General features: G+C 44.9%; 2 pseudogenes; both read right to left on the bottom strand.

The window, feature by feature from the left end:
* Positions 1 to 434: 434 nt before the first annotated feature.
* On the bottom strand, positions 435 to 552 carry LOC126274494 (5S ribosomal RNA; annotated as a pseudogene).
* Positions 553 to 12,160: 11,608 nt separating this feature from the next.
* LOC126274551 (5S ribosomal RNA) lies at positions 12,161 to 12,279 on the bottom strand (annotated as a pseudogene).
* Positions 12,280 to 13,321: the final 1,042 nt, after the last annotated feature.

Raw genomic sequence — 13,321 nt, 5'->3', positions numbered from 1 at the left:
TCGCGAACAGCGAGCGGAAAGGAATGAACACTTATATCATCCTGTGCGAGCTCTGATTTCCTTTATTTTATTGTGATGATCGTTTCCCCCGACCTAAGTCGTCGCCAAAAAAATATTTTTGCATTCGGAGGAGGTCTCGCCGTAACGAGATAAGGCTACAATGATGTCCACCCCAATTCTGTATCATATCCGTGACACTCTTTCTCCTAAAACTGAAAACTAAACTCCATCCGAACAGGCCTTGGAACGCCCAGCGGTACTGACCGACCACCGCGTCATCCTCAGCCCTCAGGCGTCACCGGATGCGGATATGGAGGGTCATGTGGTCAGCTCGCCGCTCTCCCGGCCATATGTCAGTTAACGAGACCGGAGCCGCTACTACTCAGTCATATGGCTCCTCAGTTCTGCCTCACAAGGGCTAAGTGTACCCCGCTTGCCAACAGCGCTGGGCAGTCCCGATGGTCACCCATCCAAGTGCTAGCCCAGCCCGACCGCGATTAACTTCGGTGATCTGACGGGAACCGGTGTTACCACTGCGGCAAGGCGGTTGGTACTCTTTCCCCTACTTCTCGATAAAACAAAACGTGTTGCCCCTCTTTGAACTTTCTTAATGTACTCCCTTACCCTATATGGTAAAGATTCCAGATTAGTAGATCGGTTACATCTTCTAAGTGTTTTGACAATAAAACGCAGTCCTTGTTGCCCTCCCCACAAGTTTCTCTATGTGCTCTTTCCAATTTAAGTTGTTTCTAATTGGAATTCCTAGGTATTTAGTTGACCTTACGGGCTTTAAATTTGATTGATTTATCATCTAACCGAAGGTTAACTGATTCCTTATAGCACTCATGTTTATGACCTCACACTTTTTATTATTAAGACTCAGCTGCAAATTTTTGCAGCATACAGATACCTTTTTTAAACCGTTTTGTAATTTGTTTTGATCTTCCAGTGACTTTGCTAGGACGTAAACGACAGCGTCGTTTGCAAACAACCTAAGACTGCTGCTCATATTGTCTCATAAATCGTTTATACAGATAAGGAACAGCAGAGGGCCCGTAACATAACCTTGGGGAACGCCAGAATCACTCCTGTTTTACTCGATGACTTTCCCTCAGTTACTAAGACCTGTGACCTGTCTGACAGCAAAGCACAAATCCAGTTGCACAACTGAGACGATACTCCATAATCATGCAATTTGATTAGGACCCGCTTGTGAGGTAAAGTGTCGAAAGCCTTCTGGAAATCTAGAAATACGGAATCAATTTGAAATTCCTTTTCGACAGCACTCAACACTGCGTGTGATTGAAGAGTAGTTGTGTTTCACAGAAGCAATGTTTTCTAAATCCTTGTTGACTGTGTGCCATGAGACCGTTCTCTTCAAGGTAATTAAAAATTTTCGAACACAATATACGTTCTAAAATTTTGCTGCATATCGACGTTACTGACATGGACATATTGCCTTTTTTAATATAGGTGTGACCCTTGCATCTTTCCAGTCCTTGGGTACGGATCTTCCGTCGAGCTAGTGGTTGTATGTGCTTGTTACGTAGAGAGCTATTGCATCAGCATACCCTGAAAGGAACCTAATTGCTGTACAGTCTGGACGGAAAGACTTGCTTTTATTAAGTGATTTAAGTTGCTTCACCTCTCCGAAGATATCTTTCCACAATACTTACTTTGTCTACTCTGGTGAATTGGGAGCTGGTACACAGGTCCAGCCTCAGTTACAGAAACTGGAAAATTTTAGAAACATTCTCACACTTTCACATGGGACAACACTAAATACAGACAGATGGGGTACACAAATTCCGTCCAGCGGACTCGACCGCAAGCGTATTTCGGCTAGGTTTGACATCGAAGTTCACCATTATGACAGTTGGGGATGCTTCCGCCGTACATAATGTTTCCAGAAGTTGTTTTGAATATTTCAAAACAGAAATTCTGTTTTTACCGTAAAATGCTTCAGTTTCTCCGATAAATATCTAGTTAAAAATGTTGGAAAATTAATGCCGTTCGTTATAGGACACACCAGACATCCCATTTTACGAGCTTTCGGTAGGACCTATATAGTGTGTGTGACAGACGAAGTGGCGTCAGACTACTGGAAGTACAGGGTGTACCAAAAAGAATCATCCGATTTTGGACGCGTCTATTTCAGAAACTAATAAACATATACAATGAATTTTGTTTTATGATGAACAGGTGTTCAACATGACCCCTCCCCCCCCTTGAGATGCACCGCATATGTCAAAGCGGTATTAAAATTGTTTCGACAGTGGAGGATCTTGAGTTACAGTTTCCACAACTGCTGTAATGCGGTGTCTCAGTTCATTCACTGTTGTTAGTAACGGAGGCTCGTAAACAGAGGCTTTTTTTAAACCCCCACAAGAAGTAATCACATAGTCAGTTCCGGTGACCTTGGAGGCCAGTAATGAAAGGCTGAATCATTTAGTCCGGCACGACCATCCTTTGATTTAAAAATTACCACACTTGCAGATGCCAGTGGTACGGTAAATGAAGTTGTTCGAATCAGTCTCCAACTGTGGGAAAAGAAAGTTCTCAAGCATATCGAGACGTGCGCTTTCTGTAGCAGTGTTCTCGGCAAAGAAGAATAGACCATACACCTTTTCACATGATACTGCACAAAACACATTAAATTTTGGAAAACCTAGCGGAAACCATGTAAAACTCGAGAGTTTGCTCTTTCCAACAGTACGTTGTTCACTCACATATCTCAAGTAATATAAGAGTTAAGATTGTTTTAAATCTTCTGTCGGGTCACCTTTTACCTTGGGGTACTCTATCTTCGCCAGTAATTGTTCCATCTCCTAGTGGTGTTCAAATGTTTCCAAAACAACAGACATATATCCTTTATGCGTTCTGGTGACCACAATGTGTTCATTTCTCTTGAGTTCACTAAGATCTGTTCTTTTCTCCGCTGATATATTGTTCAAGGGTGGTTTCGCTTTAGGCAGAATTCTTCATAGTCCTGTTTATTTCCTCCTCTAGAACCTCTGAAGAGACAACAAAGATCCTTCGACGACACTGATGATTTCTTGTGTGGGTATTCTCTTCGGTGTAGTCGCGAAATTAAAATCATTGCCTCGCTTATGATAGCATACAAACTTTCGCAGGTGACACACGTTTTCGGCTGAGAGTGGCGTCACTTGTGTGACTTCAAGTCGCTAATTTCTTGTATTTCGCTTCCTGCTTCAGTGCGTTGATATCTGATTTCATAGCGTCGTTAGGAAATGCCACACAAGTTATAGGCAAAAGGTAAAATCAGTATTGGCAGAGCACCAAGAATAATACGGCCAGTTTATGGATTTTAAGAATTTATGCATGACGACCATAGTGATATTTATAGAAAGAATTTCCGTGAAATCATAGAAATAATAATTATTGAGTACAATTTAAGTGGAAATGAAGGTAGCAGGCTTCGGTCTTCATGGCTACTCGCTATCACGGAAATTAACACTCAGTCGCAGAGAGCGAGGAAAATATACAGCTACCAGGAAACAACAGATATGGGACAACAACAATAATATTTTTAATCTCCTCATTCTGTCACTACCTACTTTCAGCATTTAGCCAATGACAACGGTCCACCAATATCAGCCGCAAGATTTTTACTGAGTAAAGCCACTTCTCAAGAAAAGCATTGAAAATACCATTTTATAAGTGAATAGGAATGCCATTCAGGGACACCAGTGGAATATTCAAGAAGCTCGTAGCAAAGGGGTCGGAACATCGACCAGTGGACATGGTTGAAAAGGAATAGGACACGGCTTAACGACTCAGAAGATTTGTGCTTGAATTCCTCCTCCATCCTCGGATTACGACACCATTGCGTGGCAGGCATTCCCAGAATGATGACGAGATGAGTTTCAAGATCGAACGTTCCCAGAACAGCCAAAATAGCAGACTTTTGCAACCAAGGTCTCCGAAAAGTTATCCATCTGTGGTAAAAACACTCAGGATCAGATCTATTCGAAATAGCAACGTTGTCGAGCCTAGAAAGGAAAGGTTGTGATAAGCACGCTGTTTGCTTTGTGATATCCACTTAGTGTTCGTTCATTTGTACGTGTGTCGTTGGCGATATCGTCTTTACTGGTCCTTTTGATATGATTCTGGCCGTTTTTAGATAACCGTGATATGTCTGTATAGTTGTCGGTGAGTTGAATGAACTCCGGTTACATTATCGTCTTTAACAGGAACTCCTCAGTCTTAGGTCATCGTCTGCAAATGGCTGAAGCAGCTGCAACATGTGTCTGTTTATTTCTGTGTCACTGCGCTTGTTACTGGCTTATTTGCCACAGGGGACACGCTATCAGTGACGTAGATCGCGCTACATGTCGTTACTGCAAACGGCTTGGCTTAGGAAGGAATAAGCCAGATGGAAATCTCGCAAATTTACTCATTACAGTCGGTCCTAACGTTCGTGTCTGCCCACTAGCTTCAAGAAGGACAGAGACAACCGCGACAAACGGATGACGTCAATAAAGGAAGAGGCTTCATCAACAAGGAACACATCGCAGATAAACTAATGCAGCTCAACAACGTAGTAGAATATAGCATTCTGCAAATCTACATCCTTGTGTCAAATAACATTACACTGTCCCTGCCAGAAAAATTTCCTCACAGTCTCGTGGACGGTAAACCGACTTAAACCTTTATAGCTGAAGTAGCTATAATTTGTTTATTGCTGTATCAGACAACAGCTTTCGATGCTGGAGAATAAAATGGCGCAGTCCGTACCTGAAATTTTAATCAATTGTGTATAAAGATATCAGTATGTAATTGAGATCCAGATGTCTTTATATGATATCTACTTCAGTTACCACATTTTCGTTTATCCACCATGTTTATGGGAGACAGATTTTAATTTTTCTTGAATCCGTTTAATTTTTCTAGTTATGGCAACCCAAGGAAGTCATATAATGTTACTAGAAAATAATGTATAAGTTTGATAATTCACCACAGAAATATGTCATAAGCTTACAAAAATCTTTAAGGTTGTATAACAAGAACACTGTTATTGTTTATTTCACACTAGTTTTCGGCTTTTTGGGTCATCGCCAGGAAACAACTGATTAACGTCTGAAACACATAAATGTATTCGCAATTATTAATATGGACAACCTTCTGCTGAAGAATAGAATTAGGACAATGAAAATTTATGCGGGACCCGGTCTCCAACTTGGATTTGCCGGCTATCGCGGGCGGTCGCCTTACCACTTTCTGTTTTTCTTATTATGTAAGTGGATCAGTCATTTCATCAGGCTGGTAGAAGCAGGACGGGCATGCAAGGGGGTCGAAAACTGAGACCTGCCACAAGGCCACCCCCTCCGCATTCCTGAACTTCTCCCCTCCAAATATTTTAAAGCATAAATAGAACACAACCAACATTGGACACTACACCCGCTACTGCTCTCGATCGTCATCTCCATGGATCCTTCTAACCGGCAGTTAGGGCCGGTTGGTTCAAATGGCTCTGAGCACTATGGGACTTAACAGCTGAGGTCATCATTCCCCTAGAACTTAGAACTACTTAAACCTATCTAACCTAAGGACATCACACACATCCATGCCCGAGGCAGGATTCGAACGTGCGACTGTAGCGGTCGCACGGTTCCAGACTAAAGCGCCTAGAACCGCTCGGCCACACCGGAAGTCAGTTAGGGCCGGGCACATCTTCACAAAGAAAGGGTTCGTATGGTTCTGTATTGTTCCGCTCCGTTTCGTAAAATTAACAAACTCTGCACATCTGGCTCTCATACTCAGCACACACCAACTGCGAAGACACTGCCCAGATAATTAGCAAAGTATTGGTGGTAGAGCGGATGGTGTCGTAGACGAGTGAATCTTTCCCATAGGAAGGTCCAAAAATCGAGAAAGTGTTTGTCATCATCACGGTAAAGATACAACATGGTCAAGCTCTTAGTATGTGGATAAAATGTCATAACTGAGATGAGATGGCATGTCAGAGTCACTGCTATAGGGGTCGTCCGTCGAATGAGGATCAACATCAGTCTCCTCAGAATCCACACCTCGGTGGCAGACCTACATTCTAGACAGTTTTCATCTGTATCAGTTAAATATGTATGGAACGGAGTCTCTAACGATTCCTCCTATACTTGTGGTTGACCACCAAATACTAGACCACTCTGGCGCTGGAATCGAGAAGAGCGCCATACACTGAAAGCCAGACCATCGGCCAAGTAAGCGAGGGCAGATGGCTTTCAGTCGGATTTTGGGATAACATCAGATCACACAGCAATAAATGTTATAGGCCCTCTGCAGCCGGTTACTTGCTGATCAGTGTTGACATAACTGAAGTTCACAAAAAATTCCTTTAAATGAGGCAGTGTCGGCGAAATATGCGCCACTGCAATGGGTGGTTAGTGAGAGGCAGGGGCCAATTCGTCAGTCGGAGTTCCTGCCATGCTGTGCTGGCGATGATTCCACATCTTCGCCATCGTGGCGACTATGAAACAGCTGCTCTAATCTCCACATTGACCATTCCAAGCCCGCCCTTTGTTGAAGGAATTGTGAGTATCTCTTATCATATTTTCATGAGCATTCTCACAATGGCAAAGTAACCAAAGACTGCCTCTAAACTGCGTGCTGTCGTCTTCGGCATCAGGAGGCCCACGACCAGGTTGATGTTGACATAAACTACCCAGTGAATCACGTTCGACGATCGCAGCAAGCTGCTATGGACATACGTACGTATGCCTTGTAGGAGACGAGATTAGGGAAGATGAGCTGTCCGTCCACTGTCATGCTTAAAGATAACCCCCACACATTTGATCATATCGCAGAGTGGGTATGGGGCCTTCTGGGGAGCCACTGCCGGTCATCATCGTTCCAGACTTCTCCAAGTTAAAGTGGGTTGCAGCTTCGGTCCCATACTGGGCAATGTAGTCCAGTGATCCTTCATCTGGTGCACGCACTAAAACACTAGATCATCTGCATATGCATGGAACATAAAGATATGGTCTCTTAATGTGAATCCCTGTAGCTGGCGTCCTAGTCCATGTAACAGTAGCTACAAGGCAGTGGCGTACATAATCACCGTCAGGGGGCAACCTTGCCTCACAGATCGGGCGATAGTGGTCTTGCCCGATATATATGTTAGTTGATCGTAACCAGTGAAGTCACGCCATGCAGAAGGCGCATGAGGGTGTGTATGAAGAACTGGCGTAAGGTCAGCTGCCGCAACACTTTCTCCAAATTATCGTGGCATGCCATATCGAAAGTGAGGTCGAAGTCTACTGACAATAATGCTCTGCGTAAGCGACACGCCTCCCCAGTACTATGACATCGTGGTAGTCACAGAGCACCGTCTGTATATTGCTGTTACCGACGGACACGTCTAGTCATAGAGACAACTTGGTACAGGACACTCCGAATGCGGGCAGCCAGAAGTCTCATAAATATCTTGAAATCGCTTTTGAACAGCGTAAGAGGACAGTAATGTTCAACTCCTCTTCTGCCAGATGGCTTGAGGACCCATATAAGGATATCATCGACAATGGCAGGTAGTATCTGCACTGCAGCATTCATCAGTTCTGGCTACTTTGTAACTCACTGATGCAGCATAACACCTCTAAACGTCGATAAAACTCTAATGGGGCGCCATCTGGGCCTAGCGGTTTGTTGGTCACCCCTTTTCTGAGACCGTCGGCATCCTGGTCTTTGGGGCTTAGAACCGCTGTTAATGATCCAGGAAGGCGTTTTCGATATCGTTTTGGCCGTTAGGCGCCGACCATTTGGATTTCCAGCACAGCGATCAGTGCTCCTTGACATCTGCGACGTTCGTAGATGATGTCATTCATGACTGATCGTTCGCCGGCCGGAGTGGCCGAGCGGTTCTAGGCGCTACAGTCTGGAGCCGCGCGACCGCTACGGTCGAAGGTTCGAATCCTGCCTCGGGCATGGATGTGTGTGATGTCGTTAGGTTAGTTATATTTAAGTAGTTCTAAATTCTAGGGGACTGATGACCTCAGCAGTTAAGTCCCATAGTGCTCAGAGCCATTTGAACCATTTTCTCTGATCGTTCGCACCCAGTTCGGTTTTGACTACGCGCGTGCACAAGCTTGCCCTCAAGACAACATCGTATAATCGTTTTGATCCTTGCTTGCAGTTACAGGACCTCAGCCTGATCACCTGGTAATGGTGATTGGGCGGATGTCTTCATCAGTAGCATAAAATGATGTCCCATAGTGCACTGTTGCCAACACATAGCCTCTCGGCCACAATTCATCATGACACGCCGCAGTGCAGGTTTTGCGCAGTCGCGCCACAATTGGATCGTGGAAGTAAATTATGGATGCCGCCTCCCACAGTTCCTCCAAGTCTCCACTATACTCTGCCGACACTCTGGATCCTCGAGGACCGCTGCATTCATCTTCCATATGCCCCTGCTCCACCACACCCTCTGTCGTGGCAGGGAGATGGAGCAGTGGTAGACATCAGGATAGTAAAGGCTGCTGGCTGTATCTCACTACAAGGTGTCGCCAAATGCCAGATAACGTAAGTGTATCCCTTTCTGTTGCCATGGACACTCCTCCACGTGCCGACGATGTGTAGGTCTCGCACCAGGCGTTGCAGTTCCCTGCATGTGCTAAAGAATGATATTTGATCCTGTGGTGACAGGACACAGTTGCTGTCACCCCCTCAGATGATAAGATCGTAGCGTCCCTCGAGTAAGGGCGTGACCTCCTTCGCATAAAAACTCGAATGGTCTCTCCTTTTGCCCACACCAGAGGGGGCATACGCTTACACAATCCTGACGCCCTGTGTGTGATAGCAAGTCCTCGTGCTAACATAATATAGGTCACGCTATCGATCACGGTGCCTTCCTTCGCAAGAGTGGCACTGCTGTAGCCATTATCCGTGCATGGTGCCTAATAAACGTCGCATCCGTAGATAGATGGGAACTGCTTGAGGCACACTTCCTGGACGAGTGCGACGTCGAGGTGTGCCACCCGTAACAAGTCACGAAACGTCTGAGGCTTGGTATTGAAGTTGATGGTGCCAATCCGATAAGCCTGGCACGTCGAGGTAGAATTCTTGGGATCTGTTTAGAGACTTGGAGGTGGGAGACCTGAAGAAGGCCCTTCTGTCAACAGTGGATCCCCTCCTATACCCACTGGCATTTAACTGTCGTGGCGTGAAGCAATAGCAACCGCTTTATCTAAGGTAGCAGACGTCACATTCTCGACATCGTCGGCCTACGCAGTCACGCTTGTGCTGCGATCATCCCACGGAATTAACTGGCGTGCTGAATGTTGCAGTAGGTCTGTAATAGGGTCAGATATTGAATCCATCCACTGTCCGTCATCCAGAAGCATGGCACTGTGAGAGGTATCGTTCGAATCCGCTATTTATCGAATCCTGTCAGGGGAAAAGAAGATCTTATTTTCCTACTGGAGATCGTCATCACCACCGAGATCTTCGTGTTCTGTTGACATCGCTTTGGAGCCCGTTGCTTCCGGACATGAGTGTTGGTATCTGACAACTAATAGGGGTCGTAGCCATCAAGGAAAAATGCGTCGGTTCTCACTACCAAACCTGCGGTGGTTAACCTCTCCTTCATGACCGCTTCCCCTTCGCATTTACAAAATCGGTGCCAGAGGTTCCTCTGGCAGTGCAGAATGTACGTCTGTAGTGCCATGTCGCAGTGTCAGAGGTTGCTCAGTGTCGACGGAAAGCGACGCTTCCGTCGACAATCGATAGTCAGAAGGAACAGGTTGAACGGCCACTACATACGACGACGGAAACACGGTTAGATCGGGCAACTTCTTCTCTTCCGTAGTCAGTTGTGAGCTGCGGCGTTGCATACAGCTTGATCTGAAACGCCACTCTTGCCCGAATTACGAACAGGTCTTTGGCAGGCTGCCAAAGATTACGATGGGTCAGCATCTCCCGATGTTTAGATAGAATAGGGCGTGCTTCGTAAGGCCTATGCACACCTGGCGCACCCCACGGAAAAACGTGCCCATTTTTCGGCCGTATGGCTTATCACAACGCCAAAGCGTCTAAACACTATGATCACTATCTCTGCTGGCAACTCGAACACACGGACCGTCCTCTCGCCGCGACCTCCATGTTACAGTTATACAGGGCCAATGTGTCCATCCGAATGCCTGAATTGAAGGTTGCTTGTCTTTTTGAGAACCGTTTCATAAGCTCTGTCCTCAACCAGTTTAACGTAGACCAGGCTGCCCCAGATGGAGTGCTGAATCCCCATTACTTCGTGATCATCGACGTGTAGGTGAGCTCGCAAAGCTGTTCAGTTTCGAATGCTTTCGGTCGCGCACACTCGGTCATAAAACTGAATCTCAGTGTCGACTTTCGTTGTGAGTACGTCAAACGAAGTAAGCTGCTCGGAAATGGCTATAAATCATAACAATACCGCCGAAGACTCACTATCCATTTGGCTATCCGTGTACGACTTACAGCCAGACGCAAACTTCCATATGTTGTCAACAATGCGTTTACAACCTGTACTCGTTCATCCATTATGTATGTTCCTGCAGAGGAGCGACATTTTACTTCAAAGTCGCTTGCCCGGTGTCGCCGGATAAATACAAAGGAACTTTGCATTGTGTTCAGAATAACACATTCACTGCAATATCGCATCGTATCGAAATGTCTGAAAGGGACATTGGTTCTTAGGTAAGCGAATATTATAAGCAAAGATACAATCCACGTGCACAGACTGATGTGCATCGAATTTCTATCAAAACACTGAAATAACACATTACACAATGGACATTATTAAGCAGAATAAATAATTAACTACACTACATTACAGTTTAGACGGTTATGATGATGCGGCTTGTGAGATCTTGACAGTGGTTGAGAATCTGTTAAACTGGGCACTCTTCTGCTATGTTGCACAATAAAGACTTTAGGCAATGGACAGTATTATATACAGTAATTAAAATACACGATCTTACAGTATTGCCGGTTATATGGTTATATGCCATAGTTTTTGAGGCTGTGACATTGGCTGAGAACTGTCTAACTGAGCACTAGTGACGTGCATTGTGCAACAGAGATGTTGTATACTGGTAATTACGTTTCATGCAATGGGTAATATTAAACACAGTACACGGTTGAGATACACAATATTACAGTGTTACAAATTATATTGTTGAAGTTCGTGAAGTAAGCAAGGTAACAAATAAGAAATTCTATTTTGTTGTAATTTTGAGTAGCAGTATGTGTCATTGTGGCGGTTTGTTGGTATGAGGCTGGCTCATTGGATAGTGTGAAGCTTAAAAGTGAGAGTGCGCTCAGCTGAAATTGATCGTTTAGAAACAACTGGGCATTTTGAATTAAATGTTTATTTACGTCAAGTGCTTGTAACAGACTTAGTTTTATTTCTTTGTTGGCTATATGTAGCACTTCTGTGTGGGCTTGGTTTCTGTGTTCACAAGATTTACCATGTATTTAGTGACGTTGTTTAGTGATTAAGCCACATACACCAACTATTACAAGGGAAACCGCCGAAACAGGCACTGCTGGTCTTTTGACTATACCCGTTGGCTTCGTCACCTCCACAGTTGCTAGAATACGTTCCTCTGCAGACTAGGAGGAATCAGTGGTACCAACATGATGGCTGTCCTGCCCATAGTGCGCGAAGCACTACCATATGTCTTCACGAATTGGTTACAAATCATTGGTTTGGACGCCGGTACCTTAGCCGGTGTGTTCCCCGGATTTGACGTCTGTAGACTTTTTTTCTGTGGGGAACGCTAAAAGACTGCCTACAATAACATACCAACTACACCCGTTCATATGCAACGACTTATAACTGCTGCCTGCTCGGACATCTCCGCTGAAATGCTAGCACATGTTCAGCAATCGTTCCATACCACACTGGAACCGTCTACTGTCGCTGCCGGTGGGCATTTTGAACTCTAAACTAAACTTAACTCCGTCCTAACAGGCCTTGGAAGGCTCAACGGTACCGACCGGCAGCCGTGTCATCATCAGCCCACAGGCGTCACCGGATGCAGATATGGAGGGGCATGCGGTCAGCACACCGTTCTCCCGGCCGTATGTCAGTTTATGAGACCGGTGCCGCTACTTCTCAGTCAAGTAGGTCCTCAGTTTGCCTCACAGGGGCTCGGTGCACCCCGTTTGCCAACAGCGCTCGGCACACCAGGACGGTCAACCATCCAAGTCCTAGCCCAGACCGACAGCGCTTACCTTCGGTGATCTGACGAGAACTGGTGTTACCACTGCGGCAAGGCCGTTGGCCATTTTTAACGCTACCTGTGATAATTAGTTGTCTCGTTGCTGATCAGAATCCACCATATATAGCGGATGCACTTGTGTTGTTTTTTACAGTGTGCTATCACAAGTATTTTACAAGTGACGGTATGGGAACGTTTCAAAATACCATATCTCGTAAACGACTCGCAGTAGAATCCTGCAACAAACACTACTGACATTCTACTCGTAATTTACCCCACTTTTAATCTCTTAATGTCAATAAGCATTGTTCCGTTTAAAAAAGTTTACGTTCGGACAAGAATATTCGTTGTAAGTGTTATTACAATCCATTTATTGGCTAACAATACGAGCCTCTGACTAGCAATCTGTTCTGTGACAACCGCATATAAATAGCACTTTCATTTCCGCAATTTCTGTGTAAGTATAGCTGTATTTTAAATACCTGACATTGTCGGCTGGAAAGTAATCAGTTAATTCAATGTAAAGAAAGCTTGTGATATGAAGTTTTTTTTATTGTCCTGATCGCGTGTGTGTACATTGAATTACCAATTTCGACAGGCCTAGGCGCCATCTTCAGATCTGAAGAGTACAGAATGGTTTCATAATCAGTGCCCTATGGATCTGTAGACGACAGTTTAGTCTTGTCGAAACCAGTAATTCAGTGTACATAGAAGCAATCAAGTCATTAAAAAATTTCGTGTCAGAAACTCTCTTCACATAGTTGCATTTAGATAAGTTGCGTTGATTTAGTATTCGGTAGGCTTACTGTCATAGACTGAAAGTCGGTGTGTTATTTCTCAAGCGATACTAACCAACATTTTGCCGGCCGGTGTGGCCGTGCGGTTCTGGGCGCTTCAGTCTGGAACCGCGTGACCGCTACGGTCGCAGGTTCGAATCCTACCTCGGACATGGATGTGTGTAATGTTCTTTAGGTTAGTTAGGTTTAAGTAGTTCTAAGTTCTAGGGGAGTAATGACCAAAGATGTTAAGTCCCATAGTGCTCAGAGCCGTTTGAACCATTTTTAACACACATTTTGTTAAAACAGATTAACGTATATGTATATCCA

This window comes from Schistocerca gregaria, chromosome 5, assembly GCF_023897955.1.
Source record: "Schistocerca gregaria isolate iqSchGreg1 chromosome 5, iqSchGreg1.2, whole genome shotgun sequence".
NCBI classification, from domain to species: Eukaryota; Metazoa; Arthropoda; class Insecta; order Orthoptera; family Acrididae; genus Schistocerca; species Schistocerca gregaria.
This window is presented reverse-complemented; position numbering and strand designations above follow the sequence as displayed.